A 16787-nucleotide genomic window follows, 5' to 3' on the forward strand; every position below is an offset into this window, starting at 1 on the left:
TCACAAAGACATAACTGAACTTCATTGGACATGGTGAGGTCAATGATATCTCTTACCGATCTACCTTTATCATTATGGGGATATGAACTTGAAACAACAACATATACACTAAACAAAGCACCGTCTAAGTTTGTTGAGATGACACCATATGAGTTATGGAATGTGAAGAAACTCAATTAGTCACATCTCAAGATTTGGGTTGTGAAACTTATGTAAAATGTTTACAACCGAATAAGCTCGATCCCAAAGTAGACAAATGTTACTTTGTAGGTTATCCCAAAGAAACAATTGGGTATTTCTTCTACCAAAAGTTCGAAGACAAAGTGTTTGTCGGAAAGAATGGACACTTTCTTGAGAAGGAGTTTCTTGCTAAAGAAGTAAGTGGGAGGACAATACATCTTGATGAGATTAGTGAATATTGAGAAGTTGAGAGGACTAACGAAACGGAATATGTTCCATAAGTTGTCCACACAACTGAACTAAAAGTTACTACACCAGTTGTAGAAACACCGGTAAAAACTATAACTGTATCGCGCTGGTCAACCAGAGTTCTTGAATGATACTTCGCCAACGTATCTATAATTTTTGCTTGTTCCATGTTGTTATATTATCAATCTTGGATGTTATATATTCATTTTGTAGCAACTTTATATAATTTTTTGGGACTAACCTATTGACATAGTGCCCAGTGCCAGTTGCTGTTTTTTGCTTGTTTTTTAATTTGCAAAATATCCCTATCAAACGGAGTCGAAATGCATCGAAACTTTTTGGAGGCTCTTTTTGGACCAGAAGACACCTTTTAGGCCAAGAAAGCACCTGGGAGGAGGCCCGTGGTGACCACAAGACACCAGGGCGCGCCTAGGAGCCCAGGCGCGCCCTGGTGGGTTGTGGGGCCCATGGGGTCTCCTGCACCGCCTCTTCGCACTATAAATTCCCAAATATTCCAGAAACCCTAGGGGAGTCGACGAAACACAATTCCAGCCGCTGCAAGTTCCAGAACCACGAGATCCAATCTAACACCATCGCGGAGGGGTTCATCATCCTCATTGGTGCCTCTCCGATGATGCATGAGTATTCAACCATAGAACTACAGGTCCGTAGGTAGTAGCTAGATGGCTTCCTCTCTCTTTCTGATTCTCAATAAAATGGTCTCCTGGAGATCTATTTGATGTAATGACTTTGTGCGGTGTGTTTGTTGGGATCAGATGAAGTTCAAGTTTATGGTCAGATTTATATACATGGAAGTATTTGAGTCTTCTTTGATCTCTTATATGCATGATTATTTGTAGCCTCATATTTCTTCTCTGAATCTTTGGTTTAGTTAGGCCAACTAGATTGATTTTCTTGCAATGGGAAGAGGTGCTTTGTGATGGGTTCAATATTGCAGTGTCCTCTTCTAGTGACAGAAGGGGTAGCGAGCCACACATGTATCATTGCTATTAAGGATAACAAGATGGGGTCTATTCCTACATGAATAGATCTTGTCTACATCATGTCATCATTCTTATTGCATTACTCCATTTCTCCATGAACTTAATATACTAGATGCATGCTGGATAGCGGTCGATGTGTGGAGTAATAGTAGTAGATGTAGGCAGGAGTCGGTCTACTGATCTTGGACGTGATGCCTATATATTGATCATTGCCTAGATATCATCATAATTATTTGTTCTTCTATCAATTTCCCAACGGTAATTTGTTTACCCACCGTGTGCTATTTTCTCGAGAGAAGTCACTAGTGAAATCTACGGGCCCCGGATCTATATTTTATCACATTTGTTTTCCGATCTATTTTTTGCCACTTTTATTTTTAGATATGTTATTCCAAAACCCCACAAATACATCGGGTTGCAAGTATTTGTTCTTTGTGTGCATGTACTGTTTACATAGTGTTACTTGGTTCTCCTACTGGATTGATACCTTGGTTTCACAACTGAGGGAAATACTTACCTTCTCTGTGCTGCATCATCCCTTCATCTTTGGGGAAATACCGACGTAGTCTAGCCACGTCAAAGAAATTTTTGGCGCCGTTGCCGGGGAGACATCATCAACATCTATCAGGTTCAGAATCATAAATCTCATATCCTTGCAATTTAAATTATTTGCCATTTTCCTCATTATTTTATCTCCCCCACTTCACAAAAAATTGCCTTTTTATTCGCCCTTTTTTCGTTCACCTTTTTCTCGTTAGATCTATCTTTTTGCTTGCAATCTTGTTTGCGTAGTCACGATCTCTCAAGAAAATACTAAATTGTGTGATTTTTCCAATACCAACAATAATTATTTTATTAGCACTCTGATTGCTCCTCCTGCCACTAGTGTGGAGTCTTGTGATATAAATGCCGCTTTGTTGAATCTTGTGATGAAAGATCAATTTTACATTACTCCTAATGAGGATGACTCGTCCCATCTAAACACATTCGTGGAATTGTGTGATATGCAGAAGAAAAAAGATGTGGACAATGATATTGTGAAGTTGAAATTATTTCCTTTCTCTTTGAGGGATCGTGCAAAAAATTGGTTTTCTTCTTTGCCTTGCAATAGTATCGATTCATGGGATAAGTGCAAAGATGCTTTTCTTACTAAGTATTTTCCGCCCACAAAAATTATTTCCCTTAGAACAAAAATCATGAATTTTAAGCAACTTGAGCACGAACATGTTGCACAATCTTCAGAAAGAATGAAATTGATGCTAAGAAATTGTCCTACTCATGGTTTAAATCTTTGGATGATTATACAAAAAAATTATGCGGGATTGAATTTTGTTTCTAGAAAACTTTTAGATTCTGCCACGGGTGGTACTTTTATGGAGATTACTTTGGGTGAAGCTACTAAATTGCTTGATAATATAATGGCAAATTATTCACAATGGCATACCGAAAGAGCACCTACTAGTAAAAAAGTTAAGTCGATTGAAGAAATTACTACTTTGAGTGAAAATGTTGATGCTGTTATGAAATTGGTTGCTAGTAAAAGTGTTGCTATTGATCTTAATGATGTGCCTTTGTCTACTTTGATTGAGAAAAATAGTGATCCCGTAGATGTGAGTTTTGTCCCGTGAAACAATTTTAATAACAATGCTTATAGAGGTAATTTTAATCCTAGGCCTTTTCCTAGAAATTCATCTAATAATTATGGTCATTCTTCTTACAATAATAATAGGAACCCCTCTGATCTTGAGAATAATATTAAAGAATCTATCAATGCTCAAAAAAATTCAACACTACGATAGAAGAAAAATTGAATAAGATTGATGATATGTCTAGAAGCATTGATAGAATTTCCCATGATGTAGAAAATCTCAAGATTAAAAATTTTCCACCTAAAGTTGATACGAATGAATCAATTAAAGCTTTGCATATTTCTATGGATGAAATTAAGAAAAGAACCGCTATGCTTAGAGCTAAAAGAGAATTTTTAGAAAGAGCATTTTCTACCGATTGCTTTCATAGAAATGGTGAAGATCTTAAAATGATTGGTGTTTCTTCTATTGCTTCTTTATTTAGTAATGTTAAAATTGATGATAAAGGGACTGAAGAAGAGTCAACTTTAGCTAGAAGGCATCCCGATGACTCCGAGAGTGAAAATCTTGATGAAAAAATTGCTAAAAGTGTGTTTTGAGAGGTCAAAACTTTAACTAGTGATGCACCCACTCTTTTGGATTACAAAGACTTTAATTATGATAGTTGCTCTTTGATTGAATGTATTTTATTTGTTGCAATCCATGATAAGTTCACCCCATGCCTATGAACAAAACCAGGCTTTTACTAAACATGTCGTAGATGCCAACATGAAAGCTTTAGAAGAAAATTTGGAATTAGAGATTTCAATTCCTAGAAAATTATATGATGAGTGGGAACCTACCATTAAAATCAAGATTGAAAATTATGAGTGTTTTGCTTTATGTGATTTGGGTGCTAGTGTTTCCACAATTCTGAAATATTTATGTCATTCTTGGTCTTACCGATATTGAAGAATGCTCTCTTAATTTGCATTTGACGGATTCTACTATTAAAATGCCTTTGGGAAAAATTAATGATGTTCTTATGCTTCCAAATTGGAATTATGTGCCCATAGATTTTATTGTTCTTGATATTGATTGCAATCTGTCTTGTCCTATCATACTTGGTAGACCGCTTTTACGCAGTATATGTGTCGTGATTGATATTATAGCGAGATCTATTATTCCAAAAAACCCCAAAATACCTTGCTGCACTTTTTCCTTAATTATTTTATTTTGTGTTATAGCGAGATCTACTTATCCAAAGTCATACAAACCAATCTATATTTTTCCCGAGGAGGGATTGACAACCCCTCTTACGCGTCGGCTTGCAAGTATTTGTTATTTGTGTTCAAGTACCGTTTACATAGCGTTGCTTGGCTATCCTACTAGATTGATACCTTGGTTTCACAACTGAGGGAAATACTTACCGTCGCTATGCTGCATCATCCCTTCCTCTTTGGGGAAATACTGACACGGCCTAGCCATGTCATTGAACCTCCTGAATGGTTTCAGAATGAAATATTCATCTTATAAGAAGAAGAACATGTGCACTACAAAGAAGTGATGGCGTTGCCTAGCTCAAAAGAATGGCACAAAGCCATTCAATTCGAAATATAGTCCATGTACGAGAATAAAGTTTGGAACTTGGTTGATCCTCGAGAGGGTGTGAAACCCATATAGAGCAAATGAATCTTCAAAAAAATAGATGCAGATGGTAATCCTACCATCTATATAGGAAGGTTATTAGTGAAAGAGTTTTCGTAAATCGAGGGAGTTGATTATGACAAAACTTTCTCTCTAGTAGCAATGCTAAAGTCTGTATGGATTATGATGGCAATTGCTGCATATTTTGATTATGAGATATGGTAGATGGATGTCAAAACTGCTTTCCTAAATGGGTTTTTGAAAGAGCATGTATACATGATACAACTAGAAGGTTTTGTCAATCCAAAGGATGTCAAAAAGGCGTGCAAGCTTAAAAAATCAATCTGTGGTTTGAAGCAAGCATCAAGGAGCTGGAATCAACGTCTTGATGAAGTGGTAAAAGAGTTTGGCTTCATAAAAAATGATGAAGAAGCTTGTGTATACAAGAAGTTTAGTGGGAGCTCGGTAGCATTTTTAATCTTGTATGTAGATGACATATTATTGATTGGAAATAACATAAAGTTTCTTAGAACAATAAAAGATTATTTGAAGACTGTGTTTTCAATGAAGTATTTAGGTGAAGCTTCATATAAACTGGCCATAAATATCTATAGAGATAGATCAAGACGTCTAATTGCGTTGAGCCAAAGCACGTACATTGATAAGGTTTTAAAGAGGTTTAAAATGGAGAATACAAAGAAAGGTTTTCTCCCAATTTCACATGGCACAACACTTAGTAAGAATCAATGTTCGAAGACAGTTGATGAGTGAGTGCAGATCAGTGGAGTCCCATATGCCTCAGCAATTGGATCCATCATGTATCCTATGATATGTACTAGACTAGATGTTTCTTATGCACTAAGTGTTAATAGCAGGTACCAAAGTGATCCTGGATTGTCTCACTGGGCAGCTATTAAAAATATTCTTAAGTGCCTCAGGAGGACAAATGACATGCTCCTAGTCTATGGATGAGATGAATAACTCGTAAATGGTTACACCGATGCAAGTTGTTGGGAAACGTAGCATGTAATTTCAAAATTTTCCTATGCTCATGCAAGATCTATCTAGGAGATGCATAGCAATGAGAGGGGGAGAATGTATCCACGTACCCTCGTAGACCGAAAGCGGGAGAGTTTCACAACATAGTTTATGTAGTTAAACTTCTTCTCGTTCTGACCGATCAAGCAACGAACGTACGACACCTCCGAGTTCTGCACATGTTCAGCTCGATGACGTCCATCGAACTCTTGATCCAACAAAGTGTCAAGGGAGAGTTCTGTCAACACGACGGCGTGGTGACGGTGATGGTGAAGTAATCCGCGTAGGGCTTCACCTAAGCACTATGTGAAATATGACCGGAGGCGTAAACTGGGGAGGGGGGCGCCGCATGCGGCTAGGAATGAGTGTTCTAGCGGTTGCAAGGGGCATCCCAAGTAGGAGTAATCCTACTTGGGCACCTCCTCCAAATCGGCCTCCCCCCTTCCATATCCATCGGAGGGGGAAGGAAAGAGAGGGGGGAGGAAAGGCGGAGGCCGAATCCTCCCCTTTCCTTCTCCCTTCCCTTCCTTTCCTTCTCCTCCTAATCGGCCTATAGGGGGCGCACCAGCCCCTTTTGGGGCTGGTCTGTCCCACTCTTGGCCCATTAGGCCCATATAGCTTAACAGGGGTTTCTCGGAACCCCTTCCGGTGACCCGATACGTACCCGTACCCCCATAACACTTCCGGTGTCCAAATATTATTGTCCTATATATGAATCTTTACCTCTCGGACATTTCGAGACTCCTCGTCATGTCGATGATGTCATCTAGGACTCCGAACAACATTCGGTCACCAAATCACATAACTCACGATAGAGGCAAAGGTGTCCCGATGTTTCGATGAGATGGTGGTTATCGTTTCTGTGAGAGTCGACCTTGACAATCCGACTACGAACGTGCGAGACATCGCGCCTTAGCAATCACTATACCAACTTCCGAGGGGTTATTGACCACGCCAGAGCACGATCAACCTGACCACGAGGGTCTGTTTCCTGCGAGCAAACGAAGAACATGCAAGAAACTGAGATTGCAATCTGGATATTGCGAATATAAGATGAAGGCTTTATTGATCAAGGCGGGGTTGTGTGACGTCTTGGTCTGGTTGTTGGACACAAACGAAGTACGCGAAGTTGCAGCTATGGTGAACTTTTAATCTAAACAAAATCCAAAGTCTAAACGATGCCCTAAGGGCTGTATATATGGAGGAGAGAGGGGGAATTTCGTGGCCCTTGGTGGAGGGGTCCAAAACCAACCCAAACTCTTGTTTCCCCCCACACACGGACTCTAAAAACAGCCTATACTTAAGTACTTCGAAAATACATGGGCCTGGCCCAATAATAAGGTGACGCAGCACCTAGAATAGCCTCTGGACGAAATTTATGAAGTGGCATCTTGTATATTTCGTCCCATGCTTCATGCACTCATTATGGTGGCTTCAGAGTCCTGGAATCATCACTTGTAACTCCGTTCTTGTTCCCCTTGCGCATGCCATCATCTCCATGCTTGAACTTGCTCCAAGGTTCATCTTTCTTGTCCCGCTAGGCCCTTCATTTGTAAGCAAAACAAATGTATCCAATTTAGGCAGCATCATATTCTCATGAACATTAGAATCGTTACCAAGAAACGAACGTACCTGATAATTCAATTGGCGTGCGCGAGCTCTAGTAATTGGTCCAGTATGTATAGTAGCAGGGGCTGTGGGTGTAACAATGGTATTGATGTCCTCATCATCCTCCCCTTCTTGAAATGAAGTCGTCCCCGACGAAAGTTCATCGTCCTCACCCAAATAAGGCTTCAAATCTGCAATGTTAAAAGTGGGACTAACCCCAAAATCTGCAGGCAGCTCAAGTTTATATGCATTATCATTTATTTTCTCTAACACCTTAAAAGGACCATCAGCACGTGGCATTAGCTTTGATTTGCACAAATTAGGAAATCTATCCTTACGCAAATGTAACCAAACAAGATCTCCAGGTGCAAACACAACATGTTTTCTACCCTTATCTCCAGCAATTTTATATTTAGCATGCATATGCTCAATGTTTTCCTTAGTTAACTCATGCATTTTTAAAATCAATTCAGCATGTTCTTTAGCATCAAAATTAACCTTCTCCGAAGATGGAAGAGGCAACAAATCAACAGGTGCACGAGGTAGGAAACCATACACAATTTCAAAAGGGCACATCTTAGTAGTAGAATGCAATGAACAATTATAAGCAAATTCAATATGAGGCAAGCATTCTTCCCACATTTTCTTATTATTCTTCAAAACAGCCCTAAGCATAGTAGACAATGTTCTATTGACTACTTCAGTTTGTCCATCAGTTTGGGGGTGACAAGAAGTACTAAAAATCAGTTTAGCCCCCAACTTAGCCCATAAACATCTCCAAAAGTGGCTAAGAAATTTAGTATCATGATCTGAAACAATAGTATTTGGCACACCATGCAAGCGAATAATTTCATGAAAGAACAAATCAGCAACATTAACAGCATCATCGCTTTTATGACATGGTATAAAGTGTGCCATTTTCGAGAACCTATCCACGACAACAAATATGCTATCCCTCCCCTTCTTTGTTCGAGGTAAACCTAAAACAAAGTCCATAGATATAGCCTCCCAAGGAACACTAGGTGCAGGCAAAGGCATATATAAAGCATGAGGATCGAGTCGTGACTTAGCTTTTTGACATGTAGTGCAGCGAGCAACAAAACGCTCAACATCCCGTCTCATCTTTGGCCAAAAGAAATGTGTAGCAAGTATATCCTCCATCTTCTTGACGCCAAAGTGTCCCATTAATCCTCCTCCATGCGCCTCCTACAACAACAAAAGACGAATGGAGCTAGCTGGAATGCATAGCTTGTTAGCACGAAACACAAATCCATCGTTAAGAACGAACTTGTTCCAAGTTCTCCCTTCCTTACAATTCTGCAATACATCTTTAAATTCAGCATCATGCATATATTGATCTTTGATGGTCTCCAAACCAAATATTTTAAAGTCAAGTTGTGAAAGCATAGTATAACGACGAGACAATGCATCAGCAATAACATTTTCTTTACCCTTCTTGTGTATAATGACATAAGGGAAAGTCTCAATGAATTCAACCCATTTAGCATGTCTACGGTTTAGTTTTGCTTGACTTTTAATGTGTTTCAATGATTCATGATCAGAATGTATAACAAATTCCTTGGGCCATAAATAGTGTTGCCATGTTTCTAAGGTCCGAACAAGAGCATATAATTCTTTATCATAAGTAGAATAGTTCAGACTAGGCCCACTCAATTTTTCAGAAAAGTATGCAACAGGTTTGCCATCTTGTAATAACACACCTCCTAATCCAATTCCACTAGCATCACATTCAAGCTCAAAAGTCTTATTAAAATCAGGAAGTTGGAGTGAAGGAGCATGTGTCAACTTATCTTTCAATACCGTGAAGGCTTCTTCCTGTGCGGTACCCCAAACAAAAGGCACATCCTTCTTTGTAAGCTCATTGAGAGGTGCAGCAATGGTGCTGAAATCTCTCACAAAACGCCTATAGAAACCAGCGAGGCCAAGGAAACTCCTCACTTGTGTGACCGTTTTGGGCTGCGGCCAACTCTCAATAGCTTCAATCTTGGCTTTATCAACTTCAATTCCTTGTGTAGTAACAACATAGCCAAGAAAAGATACTCGGTCTGTGCAAAAGGTGCACTTTCCAAGATTACCAAACAAACGTGCATCACGTAGAGCAATAAAAAATAGCACGTAAATGTTCCAAATGTTCCTCCAAAGATTTCCTATAAATCAATATGTCATCAAAGTAAACTACCACAAATCGTCCAATGAAAGCACGTAAAACTTCATTCATTAACCTCATGAAAGTACTAGGTGCATTAGTTACCCCAAAAGGCATGACTAACCACTCATATAATCCAAACTTAGTTTTAAATGCTGTTTTCCATTCATCTTCCAATTTCATATGAATTTGATGGTATCCACTACACAAATCAACTTTGGAGAATATTGTAGAGCCACCCAATTCATCAAGCATATCATCTAGCCTAGGAATAGGATGACGATAACGAATAGTAATATTATTAATGCCTCTACAATCAACGCACATACGTGACATACCATCCTTTTTCGGCACTAAAATGATAGGAACAACACAAGGACTAAGGGATTCGCGTATATAACCTTTGTCGAGCAGTTCTTGTACTTGACGCATAATCTCCTTCGTCTCCTCTGGATTGGTACGGTATGGTGCATGGTTGGGTAATGATGCACCGGGAATTAAGTCAATTTGATGCTCAATCCCTTGAATAGGTGGTAATCCCGGTGGCACGTCTTCTGGAAAGACATCAGCGAACTCCTGCAAAATGTTAGTGACAGCATGAGGCAAAGAGGAAGGAACGTCCTCGAAAGAAAATAATGCCTCTTTGCACACAAAAGCATAGCAAACAGATTTGCTGAAATCTAGCTCATCAATATCAGATTTTGTGACAAGTAAAGATGCACTTTTCAATTTAATTCCAGAAGCAACACTAGATGGTTTATTATTAGGTTTCATTTGTTGCTCAAATTCTTTTGCCACAATCTGATTTTCACTCTTATTTTTCTCCTGTTTTGCTTTATTAGCTCTATTAATATCATCTTTCAAAATGGATTCAGGAGTCATAGGAAGCAAAGTAATAATTTTATCTTTATGAACAAGAGTATACTGATTGTTTCTACCATGGTGTACAGAATTTTTATCAAATTGCCATGGTCTACCAAGTAATAAGGAACATGCTTGCATAGGTACCACATCACAATCAACATAATCAGCATATGTAGAGATACTAAAATGCACACGAACAGTACGTGTGACCTTAACCTTGCCACTGTTGTTGAACCATTGGATGTAGTAAGGATGTGGATGTGGTCTTGTGGTGAGAGATAGCTTCTCCACCATCTCCATGCTAGCCAAATTATTGCAGCTCCCTTCATCTATGATGACGTGAACAGGACGTTCCTTCACAACTCCCTTTGTATGGAACAAATTATGCCTCTGATTTTTCTCAGCTTGTGTAACCTGCACACTCAAAACACGTTGAGCAACTAAACATTCATACCTGCCAGCATCTTCAGCAGCCATGTATCGCGTCTCATGAACAGAATCGTCTCCACCGTGTTCTTCATGTGTAATAAGAGCCAAAGTCTCCTCATCATAGTCACTAGCGGACTCATACCCACCATCCTCAGTAACAATCATCACACGCTGAGATTGGCATTCTCTCGCAAAATGTCCTCTTCCCTTGCAACGTCGACAAATAATATCACTTGTGTGCCCTGTTGATGCCATGGAAGAAGAAGAGCTCTTCGCAGGTCCGGTAGGTGTGCTCTTGGCAGATAGTGGTTGTTGTGCCTGCTTTCTTGTACCACGGCTGGAGGTGGCACCTGATGGAGGTGCTGGTGGAGTGGAAGTAGAGGATGCACGTGGTGTCCATGAGGAAGATCGACCTGTAGAAAAGTTAGTGTGCGCCAATGCCTGTCGATCCTACACTTCACGTTCAGCTTTACAAGCAAGATGGAATAAACGAGTGATATTAGTATACTCCTTATACTCTAGAATGGTCTGAATCTCTCTATTTAATCCACCCATAAAATGTGCAAGCATAGCTTCATTCTCCTCAACAATACCACATCTAATCATGCCAGTTTGTAATTCCTGATAATATTCTTCTACAGAATTTTTTCCCTGTCTTAAGCGCTGCAATTTTTGAAGTAATTCACGTTGATAATATGGTGGAACCCAACGAGTACGCAAAGCAGTTTTCAAAGCAGCCCAAGTAGCTGGAATAGGATATAATCTACAATGTTCAGACCACCAAACACATGCAAAGCTAGTGAAAGCACAAACAGCAGCAGGAACACGTCTCTCCTCAGGATATTGTAAACATGTAAATCGTTGTTCAGTTTCTAACTCCCAAGTAAGATATATATCAGGAACATATCTACCCACAAATGGTGGAATATTCAATTTTAGTTTAGGAAGATGGTCATGTACCTCAGGTGGTGGTGCAACCATACCATTGCGATGATATGCATGAGGACGACCTGGTGGTGGTGGTGCTGGTGGTTGCACGTAGTTCTGATTTTGATCAACCTCATCCTCGTAATGGTCCTCTACCTCTGCAGTAGCAGCAGGAGCGACAGAAGCACTACAGCAGCACCAGAAGTTTGACCAGGCTCAATGGGAACGCATTGTGCTCGTCCCACTTGATTTGGAAGACGATGTTGTTGTTGTTGTAGAGGTGCGACAGGTGCAGCGGGCGGTGGAAGACGCGCGAGCAATTCAGTAAACTTGTTATCGAGCTTTGTTTCGAACACCTTCTCAATGCCATCTATCTTCTCCATGGCCTCTTCAAATCTGTTTAGCACATCTTCCACCTGTCCACTCATCATTTGCTGAAACTTATCATGTAACTCTTTGTTCGTCATGTTCTCCCAGTGAGTCTCGTTGGCTTGTGATCCTGCCATGGTTAGCAGCAATAAAAACACACAAGAATATGATCCTACATACTACTAGTAAGTGGTGGACAGTCACAAATCCATCAAGCGAATCTCAAATTCTTACCAGTTCTTACCAAGCAGCAGGCAGTGATCAGCAACCGTTGTAGTCAAAACTCTCAAAGCTTGGATAGAGCGATTACCAGGGAGAGTCAAACACACGACGTAGATGTATGTGGAGCTGGGAAGGCTTATAATATGGTAGCAAAAGGGGTCAGCAATAATCAATTCAGATATGCAAAGTTGAATAAACGCTCAACAACGGTACTGTGCTGGTCCTAGGCTAGACCGTACTAGAGACGCGAGCCTAGAACACTAACAAAATCACGGCGCTGCACGTAAACAAGGTAGCAGCACACTCTGAATTTTATTTTATTTTTTTCACTTTTTTTTCCTTTTTTTTGCTCCGCAACAATTTTTTTCCAAAAAGTCTACAAATGTCCTAAAAACTGCCTAGCCAGAATTTTCCAGACTTAGTTTTTTTTTGAGTTTGGAACTATTTTTCTTCTGCGGATGGCTCGAAAGTTGGGGAGTCCTACTCTGTCACAACTCGGAGTATCGCGTGATCCGGAAATCGAAAATAAAGCAATAATTACTAGACTCGGACTAGGACAGGTGGCGGAGATGAATCTCGTGGAATCTCGAACTGGTGGCGGCGATGAATCTGGTGGAAATCGGACTGGTGGTGGATATATGTTGCAGGTGAACTCGGAGCGTGATGGCGGCGGATATGTGGTGGTGTATATGGACTCGGATTGGTGGTGAATATGTGGTGGTAAATATGGCAGTGACGAATGATGTTGGTGTGGTGGTGGTATATGGCAGCGGCGACGTGATAACCTGTGAACAGAACTCGAAACTCTAAAGGATTAGATGCTAAGACTAGCAACTTGACACGACGATGCAACCGCAAATTCAACAAAGCAAATACAGAAAAGATTATGCAAGGGCTCAGATTGGTTCGGATAGGATGAACTAACCCTAATTTTTTTTGGCTTTTTCGTGGACTATATGTATGAAGAACAGACTCGATCTAAACTACGAAAAACTGTAAAGTCTCACCGAGCAACCTGGAAATCTGATACCACTTGATAGAGGCAAAGGTGTCCCGATGTTTCGATGAGATGGTGGTTATCGTTTCTGTGAGAGTCGACCTTGACAATCCGACTACGAACGTGCGAGACGTCGCGCCTTAGCAATCGCTATACCAACTTCCGAGGGGTTATTGACCACGCCAGAGCACGATCAACCTGACCACGAGGGTCTGTTTCCTGCGAGCAAACGAAGAACATGCAAGAAACTGAGATTGCAATCTGGATATTGCGAATATAAGATGAAGGCTTTATTGATCAAGGTGGGGTTCTGTGATGTCTTGATCTGGTCGTTGGACACAAACGAAGTATGCGAAGTTGCAGCTATGGCGAACTTTTAATCTAAACAAAACCCAAAGTCTAAACAATGCCCTAAGGGCTGTATATATGGAGGAGAGAGGGGGAATTTCATGGCCCTTGGTGGAGGGGTCCGAAACCAACCCTAACTCTTGTTTCCCCACACATACGGACTCTAAAAACAGCCTATACTTAAGTACTTCGAAAATACATGGGCCTGGCCCAATAATAAGGTGACGCAGCACCTAGAATAGCCTTTGGACGAAATTTATGAAGTGGCATCTTGTATATTTCGTCCCATGCTTCATGCACTCATTATGGTGGCTTCAGAGTCCTGGAATCATCACTTGTAACTCCGTTTTTGTTCCCCTTGCGCATGCCATCATCTCCATGCTTGAACTTGCTCCAAGGTTCGTCTTTCTTGTCCATGCTAGGCCCTTCATTTGTAAGCAAAACAAATGTATCCAATTTACGCAACATCATATTCTCATGAACATTAGAATCGTTACCAAGAAACGAAAGTACCTGATAATTCAATTGGCGTGCACGAGCTCTAGTAATTGGTCCAGTACGTATAGCAGCAGGGGCTGTGGGTGTAACAATGGTATTGATGTCCTCATCAACTCATATAATACAAAATCATCATCGAAAGTTAAGCATGCGGACCCTACGGGTTCGAGAACTATGTAGACATGACCGAGACACCTCTCCGGGAAATAACCAATAGCGGAACCTGGATGCTCATATTGTATCCCACATATTCTATGAAGATATTTATCAGTCGTACCATAATGACAACATACGTTATTCCCTTTGTCATCGGTAAGTTACTTGCGCGAGATTCGATCGTCGGTATCTTCATACATAGTTCAATCTCGTTACCGGCAAGTCTCTTTAGTCGTTCTGTAACGCATCATCCCACAACTAACTCATTAGTCACATTGCTTGCAAGGCTTATCATGATGTGCATTACCAAGAGGGCCTAGAGATACATCGCTGATACTCGGAGTGACAAATCCTAATCTCGATCTATGCCAACCTAACAATCACCTTTGGAGATACCTGTAGAGCATCTTTATAATCACCCAGTTATGTTGTGATGTTTGATAGGACACAAGGTATTCCTCCGGTATCTGGGAGTTGCATAATCTCATAGTCGAAGGAATATGTATTTGACATGCAGAAAGCAATAGCAATAAAACTGAACGATCAACATGGTAAGCTAACGGATGGGTCTTGTCCATCACATCATTCTCCTAATGATGTGATCCCGTTATCAGATGACAACTCATGTCCATGGTTAGGAAACCTTAACCATCTTTGATCACAGAGCTAGTCAAGTAGAGGCTCAATAGGGACTCGGTGTTTTATCTATGTATTCACACATGTATTAAGGTTTCCGTTCAATACAATTCTAGCATGAATAATAAACATTTATCATGAATAAGGAAATATTAAATTACAACTTTATTATTGCCTCTAGGGCATATTTCCTTCAGTCTCCCACTTGCACTAGAGTCGATAATCTAGTTCACATCGTCATGTGATTAACAACCATAGTTCACATCACCAATGTGACCAATACCCAAAGGGTTCACTAGAGTTAGTAATGTAGTTCACATCTCCATGTGATTAACACTCAAAGAGTACTAAGGTGTGATCATGTTTTGCTTGTGAGAGAGGCTTAGTCAAGGGGTCTATCACATTCAGATCCGTATGTATTTTGCAAATTTCTATGTCTAACGCTCTACACGGAGCTACTCTATCTAATTGCTCCCATGTTCAATACGTATCTAGCTTGAGACTTAGATTCATCTAGATTAGTGTAAATGCTTGCATCGACATAACTCTTTACGATGAACTCTTTATCATGTCCATAACCGAGAAACATTTCCTTAGTCCTCTTTAAGGTAACTAAGGATAATTTTGACCGTCTCCAGTGACCTACTCCTAGATCACTATAGTAACCCCTTGCAAAACTCATGGCAAGGTATACAATAGGTCTGGTACACAACATGGCATACTTTATAGAACCTATGGCTGAGGCATAGGAAATGACTTTCATTGTCTTTCTATCTTCTACTGTGGTCGGGTTTTGAGTCTTTACTCAACTTCACACCTTACAATACAGGCAAGAACTCCTTTAAATAATCCGTTTTGAACTCCTTCAAAATCTTGTCAAGGTATGTACTAATTGAAAGTCTTATCAAGCGTCTTGATCTATCTCTATAGATCTTGATGTCTAAGATGTAAGCAGCTTCACCGAGGCCTTTCATTGAAAATTTCTTATTCAAATATCCTTTTATGCTATCCAGAAATTCTACATCATTTCCAATCAACAATATGTCATCCACATATAATATTAGAAATGCTATAGAGCTCCCACTCAATTTCTTGTAAATACAGGCTTCTCTGAAAGTCTGTATAAAACCATATGCTTTGATCACACTATCAAAGTATATATTCCAACTCCGAGATGCTTGCACCAGTCCATAAATGGATCGCTAGAGGTTGCACACTTTGTTAGCACCTTTAGGATCTACAAAACCTTCTGGTTACATCATATACAACTCTTCTTTGAGAAATCCATAAAGGAATGCAATTTTGACGTCCATTTGCCAGATTTCATAATCATAAAATGCGGCAACTGCTAACGTGATTCAGACAGACTTAAGCATCGCTACGAGTGATAAAGTCTCATCGTAGTCAACTCCTTAAACTTGTCGAAAACCTTTTGCGACAAGTCGAGCTTTATAGACAGTAACATTACCATCAGCGTCAGTCTTTGTCGGTGTTCTAGGAACGGGGGTCCCCAGACTTGCCTGCCTGCGGCCCACGGCGTGGCTCTCGAGCGGGCCTGTACGGCCCATCTTCATAAGCAAGGACTCAAGACCCTCGCGAGGGGTCAAGCCTCGTGAGGCGGACAACACAAGACCTCTTCAGGAGCGGCCTCACCAAGCTGGCTCGCGAGGGGTGGAGAGATCAAGGCCAGGCAAACCTCGCGAGGTTCCGACGACGTGAGCCATGACGACCAAGGCCAGGCGGGCGCCAGCGCGCATAGTGTCCTTGTTTCCTCTTTAGTGCTAAGGGGGCAAGCGCAGACGTAGAGTACCGAGGCATCAAGCAAAGCTTTCCATATCGGTGCAACGAGACCAAGACCAGAAGGACGGCAAGACGGAGGT

The sequence above is a fragment of the Triticum aestivum genome, chromosome 7A (genome assembly GCF_018294505.1).
Source record: "Triticum aestivum cultivar Chinese Spring chromosome 7A, IWGSC CS RefSeq v2.1, whole genome shotgun sequence".
Taxonomy (NCBI): domain Eukaryota; kingdom Viridiplantae; phylum Streptophyta; class Magnoliopsida; order Poales; family Poaceae; genus Triticum; species Triticum aestivum.